The following is a 24,883-nucleotide window of genomic DNA, read 5'->3' as shown; positions in this document are numbered from 1 at the left end:
ACCATCCTGATTCTATTTGGCCACATCTTAACTAATAACATCTTCAAAAGGTCCTATTTACACATGGGTTCACACCCCCAGGAGGGCAGGTTATAAGTAAGACTGTCTTTTTAGGGGTACATGACTCAATCTATTTCAAAGGCTCTTTTCTGGGTTAGAGAAAAGAGATCAGATTCTTGTCCTAGTCATGTTGCCAAGTGACTGTGTGACTCTGGGCAATCCATACCTCTCTCTACCTTAAAATCCACGATAGAAAATAGCAAAACCAAAACATGTTCTACCCATACCGACAGTTAACTCTTGGAGTCCTATAAGGTTAAAAATGAAGAGGCTTTTCACCAATAATATGTATATTTTGCTACATGCAAAACTTGAGCTAGACCTGCAGGTTTAGAGTAGCATAGTAAACACGGCCCCTGCCCTCCTTACAATGTGGAGAAATGAGTACACTTTTTTCAGTACCAAAATTAAAGATGTGAGGAAACAACCCTCTACTTTTCAAGGTGAGAATGATGGCTACTGTTCAATGTGTTTAAGGTGTAAAATTCTGATTTCAGAATATCCCATGTGCTTGGGATAATCTTTTGAGTGACTAATCCTAAAAAGCCTGTGGGGACAAATCTGAGAGTGTGAGCCACAAAAAGACATGATCATTCCTAGAGTTCACATTGATTAGTGACCTTGGTTCTGAAAAAAGCTATGGTAGATTTGAGTTATGTATTCAAGACAAAACAGTTTTTAATCTTTATTCCACTCCTGTGGGTGTGAACCCATTTTTAATAGGGCCTCTTTATTTTTAGGTGTTATTTTTAGTTAAGGTATGGCCAACTGAATCAAGATGGGTCTTTATCTTATTCCTGGAGGCCTTATAAAGAGAAAGACACTGAAAGGAGCAGGAAGCCAGAAGCCCATAAATTCCCATTTTTAAGCCAACACATTGTGTGGCATTTGTCACAACAACCTGGAAACTAAGACAAGAGCTTAGAGCCAGAAATATCCTTCTGAGAGAAAAGAAGTTGCAGGTCCATAACGAGAGAAAGCACAGGAAAGGGAAGAGGCCATACGTTTTTCTCTGAGCTTTGTAATAGCCTCAGCTAATATAAATCATGAATTAGCATGGGAGTAAGGAAAAGAAAAAGGCATGGATGCGAGTCATAGTGAGTCACAGTGACTCATCAGCTACATGTAATAAAGATATGGAATGTCAACAATGATGGAGCTATCAAGCCTGCCTAATTGGAGAAATGCTGGTGTCAGTGATGAAAGAAAGAAATTTGGCATGCTATGCCCAACAGGAATGGGAGGAAAATGATGAGGCCACTTCGGCAAGTGTTCATTTGAGGGGAGAAAATAGAACAGCTAAGTGGGAATGTTATGTAGGATTTAAAGACAATGCAGCTGGAACCCCAGTGAGAGAATAAGGTTGAAAGCATAATATGAGCATCATTTTATACAGACATTACCCAAGAAGCAGACAGAACATGTGTAGCAAGAGAAAGAGCACAGAATCCAGGCTGAATCTTCAGAAATGATCTGAGTCCAAAGTTAGGGGACAAGAAGTAGAAGAGAAAAAAAAAGCCAGGAGTTAAGACAGATTTAGCAAAATGTAGAATGGTGTACCATGGAAATAGATTTAGGGTATTTCAAAAAGATGACAGGTAATCAATATATCCTTGAACTTCTTATGCAAGAAATGTACCAGAAAGGGAAGGAAAGAGGGAAATAAGATGATAGCTAAAAAGGGCACAAAGATTATGTTAAGGTTTTCTTTCAAGGTGAAGGAGAAAGACACAGGTTGGAAGCCTGTGCAGAAGGAGAGTTTGAAGTTACCAGAAAGAGGGAAAAGATATAACAACAATATCTCTTAGATGGGATTTAGCTTTAGAGAAAAATAAGAATACAGAGTCCTTTGAGCTGGATGGAAGTACAAGGTGGGATCAAGGTTGAAATATGTTGGGAGAAAGAAGATAACTGCTGAAGTTGCTCATTAAAAATAGAGGGAGGGTAGGCAATGGTGGATCACTGGCAGAGTTCTCGCCTGCCATACCAGAGACTTGGGTTGACTCTCAGAGCCTGCCCATGCCAAAAAAAAGAAAAAGATAGAGGGAGGAGGTTACTTACCATTGAGTAATAATGTGGGTTTCAAAAGAATTAAGAGACTTTGGAATTGCTGTTGGTGGAAATGTGCAGGCAATTATCCACAAAGGAGGAAAGAAATTGCAATTTAAATTGTAATCACACAACAAATGTTTGTTGAGTTCCTTCTGTGTACCAGGCACACATATCTGAAGCCAGCTCCAAAGGGTTTACATCGTTCACTAGCAGAGCTTTTTGGCCCAGGTTCAGGAGTGCAGAGTTCAGGAGAGGATTATTTAGAATAAAAGTGAGGATAGGGTGGGCCATGGTGGTTCAGCCGGCAGAGTTCTCGCCTGCCATGCTAGAGACCCAGGTTCAATTCCCGGTGCCTGTCCATGCAAAAAATAAATAAATAAAAACAAAGTGAGGATAGTAGATGAGGAAGCTGGTGCTAGGCAGGAGTCAGGATATTGTGCCACTCACAAAATATCATTCCATATTATAGTACTTTTTCTTGTTTTATGCCATCCTCAACATTCCTCAAAAATTACATCTAGATCTTAGATAGCAACCAATTTAATGGCCTTTTCAAAGGAGCTGGTATGAGACTAAACAATGAGGTAGCTCAATATCACATTAATTTTTTATATTTTGGATCTGTGTGACATCTCTATACTAGTAAGTTATCTTCGGATTGTAACAGAATACCACCCTCATCTAACTTGGGCTGAGAAGGAATTGTCAAATAACTAATAACAGGAAAGGGAAACTATGGCTGTACCTCAGGGATGAATGAAGTCAGGATACCACCAAAGCTCTCTGTCCATCTGTCCATGCAGTTTCTAGCCACAGATAAGTTTTACTCTCTGATTGCAGTGACTTCTTCCACAGGATGGAGAACATGGCCACGGAAAGTTCCAAAGTCTTAGGATAACATTCCGTCTGATCCCATCCCAGGGCCGAAAATCTTGGAAGTGTGTTGTGATTTTGAAAATTCCTGGTTTACCAGTTCTGGGCCATGAACAGAGGGAAGTATGATTAGTCTGGATTGTTCAGGTACCCAGCTCTGGCCAATTAATGGTGACTGCATGAAGAGAACACCAGACATGTTGGAAGATGTCAGCTGGAGTAGGGAAGAAAGAATATTTCACAGAAAAGAAGGGAGCTAATATTCTGAGTATAAATAAATAAGTAAAAGATTTAATAGATGCCTTTGACTTTTGATTTGGGACTGTTTTATTATGATTCACTAGGTATGGTTATCTTTGTGTTTATTCCAAATATATATAAATAGTACATTTATAAAGTGGAATGCTAACAGCAATGAAAATGAATGAACTAGAGTTATACACAAGAACATGGATGAATCTTAAAAACACGTTGAGTAAAGGAAAAAAATGCAAACATAACACATACTAGAATTCTTCATGTATAGAATGTTTGGGCAAAAGCAGACCACAGAGTCAGAAGTCGGGAGAGCTTCACATTTGCTAGAAGGAGAGCACCGAGGGTGCTGCTGATGCTCTACTTCTTTATCCGAATGGTGCTCCGTGGGTGTGTTCACTTGGTGATAATTAATTAAGATGTACACGTATAATTGGTGTGCTTTCTGCATTTATGTTACACTTAAATAAGAATGTTTCTTTTCTACAAAAAGGCTGTTAGCAAAAGAAAACAAAATCCACTGGAGTTATTTTGAGGAAAGGTTGCTATTATTGAAAATCACTGATCTAATTCCACCCCCTTGTTTTGCAGACTAGAAAACAAAGATCCAGACACATTAAATGCCTGATTCTAGGTCTCTGAAACAATTAGTAACAGACTTAGAAGTGAAAGGCTATTCTTGACTTCCAAATCAAATTCAGTCCATGAATTTGCCATAATACACACAATCCGTCTAACTCTGGTACCAAAGACTGCATTCATCCATTTATTCATTCATTCAGCATCCTTTATGGGTCAGGCATTGTGTAGGATTCAGGGAGCTCTTCGTCTACTGGCCTGCAGCCAGTGAGTGCTATAATAGAAATATGAACAGAATGCTGGGGAACCCATGTCGAGAGCCATTCTATCCTGAGTGGATATGGGTGTCTTCACAGAAGCATATATTTATATATGTACTAGATAGTCCAAGAGGCACATGTTCAGTGGTTACATGTGTGGACTGCTGCCATACTTGGCCACATTGCTTACCTGCCAGGCTGTATGACCAAACTGCATGACCATAGGCCTACCACATGATCCCTCTGTGCTTCAGTTCCCTCATCTATGAAATGGGAATAAATAATGGAAACTAATATAGGAAAATCCTTAGGAAGGTGCTGGTATATATAGTGGGTATCAAAGATGATACGGAGCTCAGTAAAAGGATTGTTCCGAATTGCAACCATATGGTGATTGTAAAAAGTACACCTACTTTTTGTTTTTTTAATTGTCATAGACATTACCGCCCCTTAAGTGACTATCTGAAGCAAATGCTCCCATTTTCCTACATCCACTAACTCTACACTGTGAGGCACATAGTAAGTGCTTGCTAGTATCATATTGTTTAAGTCTGTGTATTGGTTTGCTGAAGTTGCCAGAATGCAATATACTAGAAATGGAATGGCTTTTATAAAGGGAATTTATTATGTTACCAGTTTATAGTTCTAAGGCCATAAAAATGTCCAAACTAATGCATCCAGGAAAAGATACCTGGACTCAAGAAAGGCTGATATCTGTCACATGGGAAGGCATGTGCTGGCATCTGATGGTCCTTATTCCCAGTTGCATTGCTTCCACTTATAATGCTGGTGGTTTCTTCTCTAAGCATCTGTGGCTTTCACTTAGGTCCTCCAGGACACAACCCTGGGTTCTGGCTTGCTTAGCATCTCATGGGAAGGCACATGGTGACATCTGCTGGGCTCTGCCCATGTCTAGGCATCTGCTCTCCCTGTCGGCACTGTAAGCATCTCCAAACAACCATGTCTCTCTGAAGTAACTGTTCTCCAAGTACCTGCATATGAGGCTTCTCAAAAATGCTTCCCCTTGTAAAGGACTCTACTAACTAATCAAGACCCACCTTGAATGGATAGGGTCACATTTCCATCTAATCAAAATGCCACACCCACAACTGGGTGTGTCACATCTCCATGGAAACAATCCATAGTTTCCCACCCTAAACAGTGGGTCTGGCTTCAGAAGATTGAATCAGGATTAAAACATGGCTTTTCTGAGGTACATAATAGTTGCAAACTGGCACACTGTAGACAGCCATTTTGAAATCTTCTAGATGAACAAGAAAAGACCTTGTCAGAGGAAAAAGCACATGCAAAGGCAAGTAGGTAAAAAAAAAAAATAAAAATAAATAAAAAGATGTTCATTCAAACCATTAGTTAATTCCAAGTCAGGGAAAGTACTGGGCTTTCCTGAAAAAAAGCAAAATTTGATAGGCATCAGAGATAGCCACTTACCATTTCACATAAAGTCCTCTGCCTTGCAGTTCGACATTTTCCCCCACTCACCAGCATTGTGCTTGGTTGCCTTTCTGCTCTAGTGTCAAGGATGGTTTGAAGATATCCACCCTTGAAAGCACAATTCTGCCAAAGAGCTATTTCTATGCAGTGCTTCTCACCACACTAACGTGAGTGCCTTCTTTGATGGTAGGAATAATCAATTGCTTTGTCTTTAAGAGTATTCTTAATGTCAACGCTCCATAGTTCTTCTCCATGAGTGCAATTAGATAAAGAGAGGGGCAAAGCCCAGTTAAATAATTCATAAAAGTACAACTACAGGAAGAAAATTTTAGCTTGGTTTTTCCATCAGTCAGTGACCGGGCTGACACTGAGAGAAGGAATTCCTCCAAGAATTATGCACAACATTGTAGGAATTCACGCCAAAGGTGACAGTCATCTTACCGAGGAGTCCCAGCAGACTGAATGGAGGAATTGTAGAAAATGCCAGACACCGTTACATCATTAGAGGTGATTTAGAAAAAAAAATCAACCAAATAAGCAATTTCAGTCAAAATAAGCAATAAATATAATTTACTGTAGCAGATAAATATCCCCTGTAATTGTAACCCTCTCTGACTTAGAAACTCTCCTAAGGAAAGATCCCAAGATAGACAGCGATACAAAATAACAGATCAGGAACATTAATATTCTTTAGAACACAAATACAGAAACATTCCCAGTAGACGGTAAAGATTAGATAGAAGAATTTTTAATTCATGGATTGTCTCTTTTAAACTAGAAATCTCAGAAAATTATGTTAAAGAATTCAAACCAAATAAGAATTATTTTCAAGAAAGTAAAATCCTTTTAAAAACACTCCAATAGACAAGGAATTTATGATTCTTTAATTAAGTCAAATTATATAACCCAGCATCATGATTAGGAACACAGTCTCTTAAGCCCTATTGCCTCAGTTTTCGGCCTGGACTCACCACTAGTTTTATGGCCTAGGGCATGTTATTTACCTCCATGAATTTCAATTCCCTCATTTATGCAATGAGGCTAATGGCAGTACCCAACTCATAGAGTTATTGTTAAAATTAAATGAAGCTTCATTTCTGGGAAGATAGCTGACTACAGTAGATCAAGATTAGCATTGCTCCATGGAAAAGTTAGAGAAGGGATAGGAAGGCAATTGAGGCAGCAATTCGACAGTGTGGCTAACCAGGGAGAGCCTTCTGCACCACATGCAGCAGCCTGTTTGCAGAGGTTGAGGAACTGAGAGGCAGAAAGCTGGAGCCTGGCGCGGAGCTGCCAAGCCACAGAGCCCATGGGGGTGCACAGACAGGAGCATGGGACTAGGAAGTAAACCAGGCCACATTCCTTGGCTGCACTACCCTCACTAGTGTGGCCCCATGACTGGTAAATCACCCCACACCCAACACACCAGAACCCTATCACCAGCAACCATTCGCTGTGCTCCAGGCACCCCCACCCACCAGCCCCCAGTGCACATATCTGCCCCAAACCCCCATCCCACCTCTCCTGCACCCCTCCTGACCTCCCCCTCCCTGTTCCCTGCAGGCTGTCGCCAGTGCATAAAGGCTGCGGGCACTAACCTCCATGCCTAGGCTACCCCCAACCCCATCCATAGTGTTGCACAGCCCCGCCCTCCCTGAACTCAGCACATCAGTTTACAGCATTCCCAGGTGCATGCATAGGCACGGGCCCCCAACCACATCATTCGGCTCTGGGAGTCACACTTTACAGCAGTCCTAGAACTGCACATGCACACAGCCCTCAGCCTCATTTCCCAGCTCTGAGAAAATGCTGACCTGTGCAGCCAGATGACATCTGCCCCCAGTCCATGAAGGCATAATTCTGACCTGCTGCCGCATCTCTATACATGTACACAAAGGGCCCCATGCCTTAGAGCAGTGCACACCAAGGTTACACACCCAAACTGGTGCACCTGCACAGCTACATCTTCCTTGGTCGCTGGGCACCCACATTCATAAGCATCAGCATAAAGTCCCCAAACTGCGCCCATACTGTCCTGAAAAAAATCACCATACTGAGTGTTCTGCCCCATACCCTGGTACCTGCTGAACAACCATCCTGCAAACAAAGGCCTTAGGCTACTGAAAGAAATCAACACCCATAGTAAACCAATCAAGATATTTACATGCCATGAAGAGAGAAGAAGATCACTAAGAATATCACAATGCAGACACATATAGCCCTGCCTAATGACCAAATTAAAATACCAGAGGAGACAGAGACATTGGAACAACTAATCAAAGATGTTTATGCAACTCTACTTAACAAAATAAGTGGGAGAGCAAATGACATTAAAAAAAGGTCAAGAAGACAGTAGAAGAGCACAAGGAGGAATGTGAGAGAATAAATAGAAAAGATAGCAAAAATCACAGAGATTAAAGACTCTGTTGACCAAATAAAAAACATACTAGAGGCACACAACACCAGATTTGAAGAGACAGAAGAAAGAATAAGTGATATAGACAACAGGATAATTGACTTCAAAGACCCAAAACACCAAATGGCAAAAAAAAGATGGAAAAAAATGAATGGGAGCTCAGGGAAGTGATGGACAAACAAATATAAAAATCTTTGGTTTTCCAGAAGGAGAAGAGAGGAGTAAAGGGATAGGAAGAGTAGTTGAGGACATAATGGGGAAAAATTTCCCAATCGTCATTAAGTACATAAATATACAAGTCAAAGAAGCCCAACGAACTCCAAACAGAATAAATCCAAATAGGCCTTCCCCAAGGTGCATACTAATCAGTCTGTCAAATGTTGAAGAAAAGAAGAAAATCCTGAAAATGGCAAGAGAAAAACAACCTACTACTTTCAAGGAAAATGAAATAAGACTGGGTTCAGACTACTCAACTAGCATTGCCTTTTCAGTAATAATTTAGAATAATAACAGACTAAACTTACCAATTAAAAGATACAGATTGGCCAAATGGATTAAGAAACATAATCCAGTTGTATGCTGCTTATAAGAGACTCATCTTAAACAGAAGGATACAAACAGATTGAGAATAAAAGGATGGAAAAAGATTTTCCATGCAAGTTGTAACCAAAAGAAAGCAGGAGTTGCTATACTAATATTGGACAAAGCAGGTTTTAAATGTCAAGACATCACAAGAGACAAAGAAGGACATTGTATACTAATTAAAGAAGATAAAACAATCATAAATGTTTATGCTCCCAATCAAGGAGCTCCAAGGTACATGAGACATTGTCAAAACTGAAGAGAGTGATAGATGTTTCAGCAATAGTAGGAGACTTCAATATATCACTCTCCTCTATAGATAGAACAACCAGACAGAAGATCAACAAGGAAATAGAGAAGTTAAATAACTTGATAAATGAATTAGATCTAACAGACATATATAGCCATTGCACCCCAAAGCACAAGGTTACACATTCTTCTCTAGTGCTCATGGAACATTCTCCAGGATAGATCATATGCTGGGGCACAAAACAGGTCTTTATAAATTTTAAAATACTGAAATTATTCAAAGCACTTTCTCTGACCACAATGGGATAAAACTGGATCTCAATAACCACCAAAGAATGAGAACATTCACAAATATATGGAGATTAAATAACACACTCTTAAACAACCAGTGGGTCAAAGAAGAAATTACTAGTGAAATCAGTAGCTATCTGGAGATAAATGAAAATGAGAATACAACTTATTAGAACTCATGGCATGTGGCAAAGGCTGTGCTGAGAGGAAAATTTATTGCCTTAAATGCCTGTATTAAAACACAAGAAAGAGTAAAAATCTAGGACTTAACAGCAAACCTGGAGGAACTTGAGAAAAAATAACAAACTAATCCCTAAGCAAATAGGAGAAGAGAAAAAACAAAGATTAAAACAGAGATAAATGAATGGAAGAACAAAGAACAATAGAAGAAATCAATAAAACCAAAAGCTGGTTCTTTGAGAAAATCAATAAAATCGATGGGCCACTAGCAAGACTGACAAAGAAAAAAAAAAAAGAGTTGCAAATAAACAAGATCAGAAATGAGAAGGGGTGCATTACCACAGACCCTGAAGAAATAAAAGAAATCATGAGAGGATACTATGGACAATTATACACCACAAACTAGACAATTTAGATGAAATGGACAAATTCCTGGACACAGAAACAAGCTCTACTGACTCAGGAAGAATTAGAAGATCTCAACAAACCAATCACAAGTAAAGAGATTCAATTGGTCATCAAAAATCTTCCTACAAAGAAAAGCCCAGGGCCAGATGGCTTCACAGGGGAATTTTATCAAGCATTCCAGAAAGCACTAACACCAATTCTACTCAAACTTTTCCAAAAAGTTGAGGAAAAAATAACTCATTTTATGAAGCTAATACTATTTTAATACCAAAACTGGGTAAAGATGCTATAAGAAAGGAAAACTATAGGCCAATCTCCCTAATGAACATAGATGTAAAAATTCTTGTAAAATATTAGCAAGTTGAATCCAACAGCACATTAAAAGAATTATACACCATGACCAAGTGGGGTTTATACCAGTAATGCAAGGATGGTTCAACACAAGAAAATCAATTAATGTAATACAGCACATTAACAAATCAAAAAGGAAAAATTACATGATGGTCTTGATTGATGCTGAAAAACATTTGATGAAATTCACCATCCTTTTCTGATAAAAACACTCTAAAAGATGGGAATCAGAGGTAACTACCTCAATATGAAAAAGGGAATATATGGAAAACTGATAGCCAGCATTGTACTCAATGAAGAGAGACTGAAAGCCTTCCCCCTAAGATCAGGTACAAGACAAGGGTGCCCACTGTCACCACTATTATTCAATGTTGTGCTAGAAGTTCTAGGTAGAGCAATCAGGCAGGAAAAATAAATAAAAGCCACCCAAATTGGAAAGGAAGGAATAGAATTCTCATTATTTGCAGATGATATGATATTACACTTAAAAGATCCTGAGAAATCTACAGCAAAGTTACTTGAGCTGATAAACAAATTCAGCAAGGTGGCAGATATAAAATTAATGCGCAAAAATCAGTAACATTTCTATACACAAGCAATGAACTAGCTGAGGAGTCAGTTAAGGAAAAAATTCCATTCAAAATGGCAACTAAAAGAATCAAACACTTAGGAATGAACTTAACTAGGGACGTAATGGACTTGCACACAGAAAACTATGTAACATTGCTAAAAGAAATTAAAGGAGATCTAAATAGGTGGAAAGACATTCCCTGCTCATTGATAGGAAGGCTAAATATAGTTAGGATGTCAATTCTCCCCAAATTGATCTACAGATTCAACACAGCACCAATCAAAATTCCAACAACCTACTTTGAAGATTTGGAAAAGCTAACTACCAAATTCATCTGGAAGGGAAAGAGACCCAGAATAGCTAAAAGCATCCTAAAAAAGAAGAAGAAAGTGGGAGGATTAACACTCCCTGACTTTAAAACCTATTATAAAGCAACAGTGATCAAAACAGCATGGTACTGGCACAAAGATAGAAGCACTGACCAATGGAATCAAATCGAGAGTGCAGGAATAGACCACCATACCTATGGTCAACTGATTTTTGACAAGGCCCCCAAATCCTCTGAACTGGGACAAAATAGTCTTTTTAATCATTGGGCATGGAAAAATTGGATATCAATAGCCACGAGAATGAAAGAGGATCCTTATCTTATACCCTACACAAAAATTAAAGTGGATCAAACACCTAACTATAAGAACTAGTACCATAAGATTCTAGAAGAAAATGTAGGGAAACATATTCAAGACCTAATAATAGGAGGTAGCTTCCTAAACTTTGCACCCAAAGCACAAACAACAAAAAAATAGATAAATGGGAACTCCTCAAAATCAAATGCTTCTGCACCTCAAAAGACTCTGTCTAAAGGGTGAAGAGGCAGCCAATTCAATGGGAGAAAATATTTGGAAATCACATATCAGACAAAGGTTTGATTTCCTGTATGTAAAAAGAAATCATACAACTCAACAACAAAAGAACAAGCAATCCAATTACAAAATGGGCTAAAAAAATGAATAGGCATTTTTCTGAAGAGCAAATACAAATGGCTCAAAAGCACATGAAGAGATGCTTATTTTCACTGGCTATAAGGGAAATGCAGATCAAGATTACAATGAGATACCACCTCACACCTATAAGAATGGCTGCTATTAAATAAACAGGAAACTATAAATGTTGAGAGGATGTGGAGAAATTGGGACACTTATGCACTGCTGCTGGGAATGTATAATGGTGCAGCCACTATGGAAGACTGGCGGTTCCTTAGGAAACTAAATATCAAGTTGCCCTATGACCCAGCAGTAGCACTACTTGGTATATACCCAGAAGAACTGAAAACAACAACACAAACATTAGCACGCCAATGTTCATAGCAGCATTATTCACAATTGCCAAAAGATGGAAACAAATCAAATGCCCATCAACAGATGAGTGGATTAACAAAATGTAGTATATATATATACAATGGAATATTATGCAGCAGTAAGACAAAATGATGTCCTGAGGCACATGACAAGATGGATGAACCCTGAGAACATAATGCTGAAATTAGCCAGACACAAAAGTCCAATTTTATGACTAGCATAAAGGTATAACGAAAGGCTTTTAATACAGAATGTAGGGGATTGAGAGATACATAGAATCTAGAGATGGGTGAACTGTTAGCTAATGTGGTTGAACTCCAATGTAAGGGAATAGATAGAAGCAAAGGTGATTCTCTTGTGGGTCTAGAAGTAATATTAACACAGTGAAGATGAACAAGATCGAAAGGGGTTGTAGAGACATATGTGTCCCACTGACTCACACTAGAAATATGAATGAGTTCTCATAAAAATTACTTCAAAGATATGATTCTTGTAAAAAGACTGTTTAAGTCTTGTATAAAGAGTGTTTAAGTGCAGGGGGAAAACTGCTATTGCATGCGAGGAGTTGTGTCAAAAGGAAACTATCATCACTACCACAGCAAAAGCAGAGGTAAATAATGGATTGCGGGACAAGAGTTAAGAGGAGGTTTAGGTTTCCTATTTGGTGAGGGTGTGTTTATTGGTTTTCTGTCTCTAGGGAACAATGAAATTGTCTAAAATTGAGAATGTTGATGGACTGTGGACTTTGGGCCCTCTACATGATGCCCAGTGAATGCAGGTGGCTGAAAGATGCACTGACGGAGAAGTAGATTGGGGAATGATGGTACATACTTATTAACAAAGGTTGTGCTGCTACAAAAAGGAGCAATGTCGTGAGGCATGCAACGATGCGAATGAACATGTGGGACATTTGGTGAGACAAAATAAGCCAGAAACAAAAAACAACAATGGTATAGTCATCTTTAGAAAATGCTTATGAGAAAACAAAGGCCTAGATTGTAAGTTTTTAGGGCAGACACATTAAGTCTGGAGTGGTGATTATTAATTCTGTATTTTGAAAGGCTGTTTTATATATATATATATAACATGATATTTAGAGATAAGAATGAAGCCAAACAGGTTGGGGTTAAAGTAATTCAGAACATAGGAGTAAGGAAGACAGTGTCTATATTTTAGAAACACACATACTCTTTGAGACCAATGGAAGAAAGGTTTATTTGATCTGGAACTGAAATTTTCTGTAGTGAATAATCTAATTCAACCTATCTGCGTAGCTCATTTGAACAACTGAAACACAGGAAGCACAGAATAAGAAAGAGTTCCTTTAATCTTTTATAGATTATTGTAATGCCTGGAAACATCCTAGAGTATTTTAAGCAGATAATCAAAAAGTATTGGCAAAGTCACCTGAGAGGGAGAAAGACTATGGAACTATTAAACCTTACCATCAGGGACTTTAGGGATACCCAAATCAATAGGCCATGCCCTCAGTCACGAGCCTTACTCTTGTGAAGCTTATGCAAGTAGTGGAGAAGCTTAGCCTACCTATAGGCATGCCTAAGAGTTACTTCTGGAGGACCTCTCTTGTTACTCAGATGTGGCCTCGGTCTCTCTAAGCCCAATCCTGCAAGTGAAATTATTGCCCTCCCCGCTATGTGGGACATGACATCCAGGGGTGAAAGTCTCCCTGGCAATGTGGGAGATGACTCCCAGGGATGAATCCAGACCTGGCACCGTGGATCAATAATTCGATCCTGACCAAAAGGGGGAAAAGATGAGTAATTAATAAAGTATCAGTGGCAGAGAGAGTTAAAATAGAGTTGAGAGGCTACTCTGGAGATTGCTCTTATGCAGGCTTCAGATAGAACTTGCTACCTATCATAAACTGCCAGCCCCCAACCAGGACCATTCCAGCCAATCCTAAAGAACACCTAGGGCAATATATAAGATTTCCCAAGGGTTTCAGGCACTAAAATAATTTTCCAAAAACCTACAACCTCCAGATGAGTCCCTGGCTCAGATAAGTCCTGAAACCTAGCCCAGCCTCTCCAGAACATCAGATAGTTCCATCTCCCTACCCCATATTAGTGACAGACCCTTTCAATATCAAAAAATTTAGAATTGCCATAGCCCAAACAACCCCAATGAGAGGTATGGAAAGATCAAAGGTGATGGTGAAATTATACATAGAAGATAGGACTTAACAAATGAATATGAATGCTGAGTCATTAAATTGATACCTCTTTTAGTCTCTGGTATTTTAGAACAGCCAGAAGTGAAACCTAAAATTGTGAAATTGTAACCCATGTCAAAGTCTGAAATATGTTCTACAACTAATTGTGGTGCTGTGCTTTGAAATTTATATCTTTTTGTACATATGTTATTGTTCACAAAAAAGGAAGGAAAAAAATTGATTGTGATAATAAAAAAGTATTTAAGCCCTCTACCCTCCTATATTCTGGAGCAGCTAGAAGGAAAAATATGAGAGGAACGTATGGTAGCCCATGACAAACTCTGGGATCTGTTTTGTAACCACTTGTTGGAGAGTGCTTTAAAAACTTGTTTTTTTATTTATTTGCTTTGTATATATGCTATACTGTACAATAAAAAAGTTAAAAAAATAATTAAATGAAGTTTTCAAAATAAAGCACTTGGAAGATTGCTTAAAATATAGTTTGTACTTTATTAATTTACTAAAGTTAGCTACAATTTTTAGTGCTAGATCATCACCTCAGCACAGGTACATGATCAATGTCCTTGGGATGATAAGACCCTGGTAAAATTTGAAAAACCTAAAAAGTGTAATTCTTCCTGATGGAAATCCCAGGCAAGGACCTCATGAATCCCTGTGCTGCTCTCTGGACTACAGTAGTTTATGCCACATTCATTCAGGAACATCAGGCTCTAGGAAAGTCACAGGAAATGAAAATCTCCCAAGCACCTTAAGTGCAACATGCCCCAAACTCATTATCTTCTTTGCCCCTCCCACCCCCTGTCCTATAGCCTACTCTTCCTCCTCTAGTTCCTCCTATTTTCTGTATCTCAGGGAAGATCATGACCACCCAACCAGGGGCCCAAGCCAGACAACCAGGAGTCAACTTGCATTTCACTTTCTTGCCTTATTTCCCATGTCCAATCCATCACTAGGGCCTATAAAACATGCCATGCTGTTTTAGTTTCCTAGGGCTATCATAACAAAGTTGCACAAATCGGGTGCCTTAGATGACAGAAATGAATTTCCCCATAGTTTTAATGGCTAGAAGTTTGAGATCAAGACATTGGCAGAGCCATCCTTCCTTTGCAACTTGTAGGACAAAATCCTTCCCTGACTCTTCTAGCTTCGAGTGGCCCCAGGAATCCTTGGCATTCCTTGGTTTGTGGATGCATCATTCCAATCTCTGCCTCTGTCTTCACGTGGTTGTCTACCGTCTATGTGTCTCCATCTTCACATGGCATTCTTCCCTTTAGGCCTCTCTTCTTCTCTTCTTTTCTTCTAAAGACACCAGTCATACTGAATTAAGGGCCTTCCCTACTCCAGAAGAACCTCATCTTAACTATTTATATCTGCAATGGTCCTATTTTCAAGTAAGGTCACATTCTGAGGTATTGGGGGTAAGAATCTCAACGTATTTTTGGAGGGGACACAATTCAACCCATAACAGTTGGAAATGTTTCATCTACTTCTCCCCAAGACTGCTCCTGCCCCGGGTCAGGTCCAGGTTATTTCTCAGCTGGACGGTTGCAATAACTTTGTTTCTACCCTCGTTTTAAGCAATTTATTCTCTACAGAATTATCAGAATAACCTTTCAAACTACCATAGCATGTCCCTCTACATTTCTCTACCTGACATGCCCCTGTTGTTCTCACCACCCTTAACTCCTGCCATCCCCATAGTCCCACTTTATGCTCCAGCCAGAAAGAATCACTTCAGGTTCCCAAGTCTCCTGAACTCCCTTCCACCTCTGGGCCATGACACATGCTCTTTCCTCTGCCTGGGATACCTCCATCAGTTTGTCTGTCAGGAAATTTCCTACTCAGCCTACAAACACTGCCAACTCTTGAACTTCCCCTAAAATTGTCAAAATGGTAATATACTGATGATCTCATTTAGTTCAACCTAAAATGTGTATCTTTATATTTAATCTTAGCAACATACAGGTAAATATGTTATTATATTCATTCTATGGGTAAGAGAATTGAGGCCCAGAGATTTTAAGTAATTTTGCCCAATGTCATACAACAAGAAAGAAAGGGAGCCAGGGCTGCCTAACTCCTGATACTCTTAACCAGAATCATATCCTGACTTCCAGAACTCTTTGTTTGGTTGGTTAATACGCTCATGAGGATGTGGGGGCTTCCTGAAGATATTATGGTGGTTGCCTAGCATAAAGCAAACTGACATTCAGCATCTCTGGGGAGGACAAATTCTGATATTCATGCCTAAATTGAAGCAGGCTCCCTGACATCAAGCGAAGGCTGTCAAGACTGAAATGAGTTAATAAGGAATGTTATAGAATTTCCTTCAGAGCAAGGATTTCTCCCCCCAGTGGAGGATAGATTCTCATCTGTCAGAGACACTTTAAATATAAACCTTCATGAAGGTCAGCAACTGAGACTCGCCAAGTCCTTCCCAGACACCTTAGAATACTTGGACACACTGGCTTAATGTGGCTCAGTGCATGGCCTGAAAATGAGAGGGTGCTGATCCCCAGCCATTAGTAATCCCTTCCTCCTTTAAACTCTCACAGCCCTCTGATCCTACCTCCTTTGTGACATATGCAGTGACTTCCGTAGGCTGTTCTGCCTTCTGCTAGAGGAAAACTTCTCAAAATCACGAACCACATGTGATTCATTTGTCATCCCCCATGGTGCTTAACCCAGGGCTTAATGCTATTTTTCGAAATTTGATCAAATGGAGTTTCTTTTCTCCTAAAATAATCCTGTGGTATCAATTGAGAAAAATTCCATGATCTTTGTCTAAAGCCTATTATCAAAACTGACAAGTCATACCAGGAGAAAAAAGCTTTCTTAGGTGTGTTTTTGGATGGTCATTTTAGATAGAACCTTTTTTCCACTTTTCAGCATCATTTTTAAATATGGTCTTTCAGATATTAATTATTTCTAGGTACAAAAGATAAGCCAGTATTTTAGTCAAAAGGAAAGAAATTTAGGTAGAGTACCAATAGAAAAGAGAACACCCACATTTCTAAGTAAGTGTCCAGCAGTTCCCAATTAAAGTCACTACCAGCTCAAAATAATTCAAATGGAAATAGTTCATTCCCATAATTGTCACTCCACTGAAGCATAGCCAATAAGCCCAATAAAATTTTGCTATAGACCTTTATTATCAATAAAAATAACAAGTTCACTTGCACAGAACAGTAAAGTAATAAAATTAATAAAACTTTCAAATAGATTGCCTCATCTGAATAGTCCTTACCACTCACTTCGCCACTCGAGAGGATATTTGTAAGAAACCATGGAGCAGCCAGATGAAGGAATCACCTGAGTCACAAACCTAGCAACAGCAGAGTTTAGGTTGGAATCCAGGTATTTTCCCAATTCCAAGTCTCACAATGTTTCTACTGCATCTTTCTGTCCACATGGCCAATCTTAAAAATAAAATAGCATTTCAGCTCATCAATATAGAAAGCCAAGTTTCAGAGAAAGTGACCAATTTTCAAGAGGAGGTATGTTTTCTTAATTTTGATAATTGACCTTAAAAGTTTATCCATCAACTCTTATAAAAATACCAATAGCTAACATTTATTGAGTCCTGACATCATGCCACTGTATGGTTTTACAGGGTCATCTTAGTCAATCCTTACAACAAGGTTGTCAGGTTGGTCTTCTTTCCATTTTGCAAATGTCAAACTGCAGCTTACAGAGATTAAGTAACTTTCTGAAGTTGACCAAGTTGGGAAAGTTAAGTGGCAGAGCTATGATTTGAACATCAGGTAAATTCAGAGCCTGGATTCTTAACCACTGGGCCAATCTGCTACGGCAGTGGTTCTGAGAGCTTGGTCTATACAGGCAGTATCAACATCCTAATCATTTGTTATGAATATATATTCTCTTGCTGTGCCCCAGGCCTACTGAATCAGAAACTCTGGGTATGGGAACCAGCAATCTACACTTTTACAAACTCTCTAGGTGATTCTGACACATAATGAAGTGTATGTCATACTGAAAGAGGAGTATATAGTAACCATTTTACTTGTGTGTTTATGCTATCAGGAATGAAAAAAGGTAGTGAGAGAAGTTGGGGATAACTAATAAGATTGCTGAAGAATTTTCAGGGGATAGAAAGGCCAAAAAGAGAGGGATTAACCTTAACTAGTACATCCTGAAGCTGAAAACAGCAATGCTGAGCAATTAATCAGGCAAAATGTTACACTATCATCAAAGATCAGAAAAAAATTCTGAAAGGACTAAATGATACAGAGTTTATTAATGCATGGTATTTTGGTTTGCTAATGCTGCCAGAATGCAATATATAAGAAAGGGATTGGCTTTTACAAAGAGGATTTATTAGGTTGCAAATTTACAGTTTCTAAGGCCTTGAAAATGTTCAGATTAAGGCATCAGCAAAAGGATGCCTTCGCTGATGAAAGGCCGAGAAACGCATGTCCAAGCTTTCTCTGTCACATGGGAAGGCACATGGCGACATCTGTTGGCCCTTTGCTCCTAGGTTTTGTTGCTTTCAGCTCCTGGTGGCCTCCTCTCTGAGTGTCTGTCTCCAAGCATCCCCAAACGTCTGTCTCTGCTCTCTTCAAGGACTCCAGTAAGCTGATTAAGACCCGCCTTGGATGGGCAGGGTCACACCTCCATGGAAACAAGCTAATCAAAAGGTCCCACCAAACAGTAGTTCTGCCTACATAAGATTGGATTAGAAAAACACGGTTTTTCTAGGGTACAAAACAGTTACAGACCAGCACATTTGGTAAATGATCATTAATAAAATGTGACTGTTACAAGAAGGAAAGAGATGAACAATCAAAGGAGGAAATGACAGCTGTAGAAGGAACAACTTGTGGTCTTAAGCACTTGGAGAAATTACAGGTATGGACACAGAATCAAAGGAACAGAATGAAAATTAGCAGCACTACTACCAGCACAATATGGCATGAACTTGATAGAGCTTTTTATACAAATCCAAGGTAGTTACAAAGATACTATGCACTGGTTAATGAAAACTTTGACTCGGCTAACATTTCAACTGCTAAAAATAGTGAATTTATGTAATTTTAGCAGCATATTGTTTGGCATTGAGCCCCATCTCAGGTGTGGAAACAAGAAATGGCCTCATAGCAATTGCTAAAACATAGAGATTAATTGACTTGGAATTCTATCTGGCCCCTCTGGTTATTCCTTGGATTTATCTGGCAATGATAAATCCAAGGAATTTATCATTCCTTGGATGATAATAATTTTCCAATAATTTTCCTAAAGGAGTAACTTTTCACATGAGCTTCCAAAGAGAGAACAAAGAGTAGAATCCAAGAGCATGTCATTCCAATATCATTTTTTATCCCCTTTGGGGGTCCTCTTTTTCAAAGTGCAATGTAGAGGAATGGGAAAGTGATATGATGAAGAAAATCCCTCTAAGAATACTAGCAAGAGAGTATAAAAAGGAATGGGATTCCAAGAGACACCAGATGCCATTATACAACAAAACTCTGGGTTTTTCCTTTCATTTGATGGCTAGTATTTTGAGATCTTTTTTTCTTTTCCCTCCCTCAGTTCTTCAAAAGGAAGCAAATCAATGAGAATGCATCAATGAAAGCTGTCAAAAGAAATATAAAGCAGTAAAATTGTCTAAATGCACTTAAGCAGAGGACATCAGAATGTCCATGGAAAAAAGGTATGCTGTTTTCTAACTTACAGCTTTGCAGCAATTCTCCATCCCTATATCACTAAAAATTAGCTAAAATGTATTAACTACTTACTATGTGCCTAGAATAATTTGAAACTTGTTACATGTATTATCTCCTTTAATCTTCATGGCAACTCTATATTTGTGCTATTGTGGCCTCCATTTCACATTTTCACAGGTAACGAAATTAAAGGCAGAAGGTTAAAGTTAACTGTGGTACTTAGGCTCCAAAAATTGTCCCAAATCATTTTCCCTTTCATAAGTGCAAGATACACCTTTTATAAAGAGGTGGTGCTTAAATTCCCTCCCCTTGAATCTGTGCCAAACCTAAGACTGCTTTGACCAATAGAATGCAGATAAAGAAATATTCTGAGCCTTTCAAGCCAAGGATTAAAAAGACGTGACAGCTTCTTCTTCTTGGGAAGTCCAGCCACCAGTAGTGTGAGGAAGGCCAAGCAGTGAAGTGAAGAGGCCCTTGTGGAAAAGAATCAAGGCTCCTGCCCAATAGCTTCAGCTGAGTTCCCAGCTAATAGCCAGAACCAACTTGCCAGCTATGCGAGCAGACCATCTTGAAAGTGGAACTTCCAGCCCCTGTCCAATCAGCCCAACTGATGGTGCATGGAACAGAGAAAAGCTGTCTCCACCAAGCCTATATTGCAAAGTCATGGTTGTCCTAAGCCAGTAGGTTTTAAGGTGGTTTATCACAAAGCAATAGATAACTAAAACATTGACTAACCAAGGCTACACAGTGATCTGATCCAGCATCAGGCAGGCCATGCCTTTAACTGTCAAGTATATTAACAAGCCGCAAACAAGGGCATGCAAAGAAAGGATTCAAATTAGAGGAAGATGGGAATGAAAAGATGTGCCTACCTGGACACTTTATACAACAAGGAATTACTGAGAACCTGTGCTATGATTCTGAGCTCAAGGAATTCTCCAAGCAAGGCTACAAAGGAAATGGTGAAATTGTTGAAAAATAATGTAGAGATGCTTGGAATCACTTGGTGACTTGATTTTTACCTCTACCATAAGGCAGGGAATTATAGGGCAAGATTTGGCGTGAGCTGGGGTAGGGGTTAAAGGAGAAGGTGCATTTAGAAGTACAAAGTAGACTTGCATGGCAGAACAACATGCAAGGCTTCTGCAAATATATGGACAAGAAGACAAAATATGATAAATAGGTATTAGGAGAAAGAAATTTCTGTCACTCAAATCTCTCTAGGCGCACAACAGACACACACACATACGGTTTTAATGGGTCTCAGTATAAAGTTGATCTTCCACTCCTCTCTACACCCTCCTCAAGAAAGCAAGCAGCAAGGCTCCAATTTTCCTGCCAGTGAAGTCTAGTGATGAGCAGAGATTTTGCTCCTACCTGACGGTAATGAGATTGAATAAGCACCTGTAAGTGATATATAGCTAGCACTTCACCCTTCATGCCAGTGGAGAGCTGAACATCCACACCCACTTGGCATCAATCAGGCATAACAAAGAGGTGCAGGGCTGGGGTCATTGGCTCTCCATGTCCCCCCTCAGCCCCCCTTGGTGTCATCAATGCTCAACAGAACTGAGCTTCCACTCCACCCTGTAGCAGCAAAGCTGTGTGATTCAGCCTTCAGTTTCCCCCTTTGTGGTATCAGCAGGAATGGCGGAGAGTTGATCTCAGGCCCCCACTTGGAGGAAGTGGGGCAGTGTGAGTTGGTGCCGCACTTCTCTGGGAAGGTGTCAGGAAGGGCAGAGGTTGGAGTTGAAATTCCATCCCACAATCAACAATGAGGCAATATGAGTCAGTATTCCACTTTGGTATTGGCAGAGCCCACTGGGAAACTATGCATAGATACCTACCCAGCCCTGGACCCACACTTCAGATGGGTGCCTGCCAGTTAAAACAAGAAGATTAGATAGCTTCCAGGGTCTCCTAATGTAGAATACAAAATACCCATGATACAATTGAAAAAGATCATCATACCAAGAACCAGGAAAATCACAACTTAAGTGAGAAAAGACAATCCACAGCTACCGACATCAAGGGGAATCAGATGTTGGAATTCTTTTGACAAGGAATTTAAAGCAACCATGATAAAAATGTTTCAGCAAGCAATTACAAATTCTCTTGAAACAAATGAAAAGAATAAAACAACTAGCAACGTTATTTTGTTGTTGTTGTTTCTAAGACTATGTAACTGGCAACTCTGACTATGCCATCACCCTTCCTCCTCAAGGGAGAGAAGTTATTTACTCCACAATGTCAAGGAAGTTTTATCCAGCTGAAAATATTTATAGTGGTGATCGTTTTTCTCAAACAATCTAAGAAATTATTATGCAATTGAATCTTCTAAAGAATCTACCTTCTAAAGATCATGCACACCATATGATCAAAAGTTAACTCAATCATTTCATGTTAATTGCTTACCCATTTCCCATAACTTTCATCCCATGTATTGGATTGCTTAATATCTATCTCAAAACTTAAGAATCCCCTAATAAAAATTCTCCACAAGATGGTAAAATGGAAGAAATAATATGTTTGGCTTGGCTGAGTTTTATTTACCCTTGGCAATGATAAAATGTACTTCTTTTCTTCTGAAGAAAAAAATTGTCAAATGTTTGCTGGGGGATAAGATCTTAGAGAGAGAAATGTTTCCAAAGACCTTTCTTCATTGAGTTTTATGTTTGTGTGGTAGGAATCAAAAGATGCCCCAAGGTGTACTTTTTCCTAATTCCTGCCATAAAGTCTAACATTACATAATTAGTCTTTGCACATGAAATACTTTTGATCATTAAGCATCCTCTCTTACAGTGAAAACATTACTATGAGGAAATTAACCTTAATAATGAATGCCCTGTTCGGACACAGAAAACCTGAGCGCTAATCTGACATCCCTGCTCACCGACAGGTGTGACTTTTTAGGCAAGTCGTTTAACCCCTCTAACCCTGTTTTATTATTTGTAAAATGTGAATAATCCACCTATCTGGTCTTCTTGTCAGGTTTAACAGGAAAGTAAAATAAAATAATGCATATGTGTGTGATTAATAAATGTACCAAACTATACAAATACAAGTGATTACTGTTAGCAGATAAATGCAGAAATTAGCAGAATTTTGTAGAAACTCGTTCTCTTAAAACTCATGTAAAACCTCTTCAGCAATAAAATATGCACATAGGATTTGGGGGGCTTCAAAGGAACTAGTGAGTGTAACAGATAGGACTTGGGAACCATGAGAGGGACAGAGGGAATTTGCCATAGACAAATTCGGCCTGCATCACAAATTATCGCTGTAGAAGAATTTAGTTGATGGAGTGGTCGCTCAAGTCTGAGAGGAGGTGACTAGCTGATTTTGCACATTACTCAGATATGAGGATATGGGGAACCTCCAAAAATGCTAAAAAAGTAGAGATCCCACTCAGTTAACACTACCTCAATTTTAAACGTTTCCATCCCCTTTCCCCAGAATTTATTTTCCTTAAAAAGTTGTTGCTCTCTATTCTAAAGCCTTAACACCTGGCATTCTGCAGAGGTGACAGGAAAAATATTGGGAAGTATACCCAAAGGCTGAACTCTAATCCTGAGTCTGTTACTAGCTTATTGTGTGACCCTGAACCTGCTTCAACTTCTTTAGAAAGTTGAATGAAATATTATTCTTATTGACTATCTGTGGTTGGCTGAGTTTTATCTAATTTGCTTTAATCTTTCCATGGCAAGTTTTTATACCTAAAAGAAAAAAAAACTACTGGTCTTGGGAATTATTTCCTGAAATAGAGTTTAATTTTCTTGCAGCCAAACTATATGTAACATCACTCAGAGTAGTGGCTCACACCACAGTTTCACAAGTGTGTATATGTGTGGATTCTGATAATTTTTTACTCTGTAGGGGAGGAAGTGAAACACAATTCAAGTTGAGAAAAGAATTTTACTCAAAAAAGGTTTTTTAACTGTTTTAAAGACCTTTGTTAAGGTTGGAGTTTGAGATAGCTCTAGGGTGCCAGAGAATAATGGGGAAAATTCAGTTCCGCAGTCAGAAAGACCCAGGTGAATCCTTGGCTCTGCTGCCCACTAGGTAGGTGACCTTTTTGCAATTGGTAAATTGTGACAGTATTTACCTTGCAGATTTTCTGTGGGGGTTAAATATAATGCAAAAAAAAAAAGACCCCACACATATAAGGAAGTCAGTGAATGGTGCCTTTATTATGATGATCATCTTCATTACTGGGGGCAGAGAGACAGCATGGGAGGAGAGAGTCCTTCATTCCTGAAGCAGCAAAGTTGTCTTCATTAGATGGGTCAGAAAGGGGCTTCAGCTCTACAGAGGCTTCCAAGAGCGACCGGGAGCCAGCCAGCCATTTCCTGAATTTCAATCCACGTCCTCTGGCGTCTTTGCAACAGACCACAGTAGACCATCTAAGATGCCAAACTGTTCCCATAAGCTTCTCCTGAGAGAGTCTTTTTCCCCACGAGGAGTAAGAAAAGGCTCACCTTTCTTGTTGTAAGATGATGATCACAGCTGTAATCGTAATAATAATACTTACCATATACTTGGTCCTTTTATATAGGCCAGCTGCTGTATTAAGTACTTTAAATATATAATCTGATTTAATGTTCCCATCAGTTTGGGGAGGTACGTATTATTATCCCCATTACAAGATGAGAATCTCAAGGCTCCAAGAGGTTAATAATTGAAAGAACCAAGATTCAAACTGTTACCGGACAAAGGTGGTGGGTTCTTTTGCCCGATATGCTCAAATGACCAATTCCTGACACACCAGGGTTTCAAAGGGAGAAAGAATTCATTACTCGAGTTTAGCAGGAGATCAGAAGGCCTATCGGCCCCAAAATCTGTCTCTTCAAACTGCAGTTATTCTGATAGTTTTGTGGCATTAAAAGATGGGTGGGTTTGGGGATAACAAGCTCAGCGGCCCCAGATGAGGTGATGAAAGGCGATTTCATTGTGGAGCATGCACAGATTGAGTTCCTGCAGAGTCAGAATGCAGGTAAGAAAAGGGTGGACTGAATATGATGGGTGTAACTTTTAGTGTTATAATGAGGTATAGGTGACGTATAGGTTA

At 39.3% G+C, this 24,883-nt stretch overlaps 1 protein-coding gene and 1 long non-coding RNA gene across 14 annotated transcripts in view; one reads left to right on the top strand and one right to left on the bottom strand.

Moving 5' to 3' along the window:
* ELAVL2 (ELAV like RNA binding protein 2) overlaps positions 1 to 24,883 on the bottom strand; it is a 557,044-nt gene that overhangs the window by 245,893 nt on the left and 286,268 nt on the right. For 5 of the 13 annotated variants that reach the window (XM_077148012.1, XM_077148014.1, XM_077148020.1 and 2 more), the window contains exon 12: positions 23,903 to 24,321. The exons of 1 other annotated variant lie outside the window; for it this stretch is intronic. The gene's annotated coding sequence lies outside the window, so the exon portion shown is untranslated. Of the gene's footprint in view, positions 1 to 23,902; positions 24,322 to 24,883 lie in introns of those variants that run through there. 7 more of the 13 variants (XM_077148027.1, XM_077148029.1, XM_077148028.1 and 4 more) reach the window with 2 other exon arrangements.
* On the top strand, positions 1,172 to 3,280 carry LOC143660728 (uncharacterized). Its single transcript, XR_013164210.1, has 2 exons — positions 1,172 to 1,325; positions 2,968 to 3,280. It is a non-coding gene; the product is annotated as an uncharacterized LOC143660728 (long non-coding RNA).

This window comes from Tamandua tetradactyla, chromosome 2 (genome assembly GCF_023851605.1).
Source record: "Tamandua tetradactyla isolate mTamTet1 chromosome 2, mTamTet1.pri, whole genome shotgun sequence".
Lineage (NCBI taxonomy): Eukaryota > Metazoa > Chordata > Mammalia > Pilosa > Myrmecophagidae > Tamandua > Tamandua tetradactyla.
This window is presented reverse-complemented; position numbering and strand designations above follow the sequence as displayed.